Below are 268 nucleotides of genomic sequence, written 5' to 3'. Positions count from 1 at the left end.
GGATGAAAGACACGTGAGTTAGCGAGTGTTTGGTGGTTTGGTCGCGACAACGCGAGATGGGCTCGTTATTAGTTGTTAACTCTGTATCGCAAATACCTATTATCCTAACGATGATGATATCTCGTTTCTACCATCTCCCCCCGGCCATATCCCTGAATTATAACCCGAAACTATGACTGTTAGTAGTAAGTCTGAAACGTTTCTTACATAGTGTTAACTCCATCACATTATCATTCCTAATGTGTGGAATTAAATAAAAACATTGTTA

The sequence above is a fragment of the Priapulus caudatus genome, unplaced genomic scaffold (genome assembly GCF_000485595.1).
Source record: "Priapulus caudatus unplaced genomic scaffold, Priapulus_caudatus-5.0.1 Scaffold406, whole genome shotgun sequence".
Lineage (NCBI taxonomy): Eukaryota > Metazoa > Priapulida > Priapulimorpha > Priapulimorphida > Priapulidae > Priapulus > Priapulus caudatus.
This window is presented reverse-complemented; position numbering follows the sequence as displayed.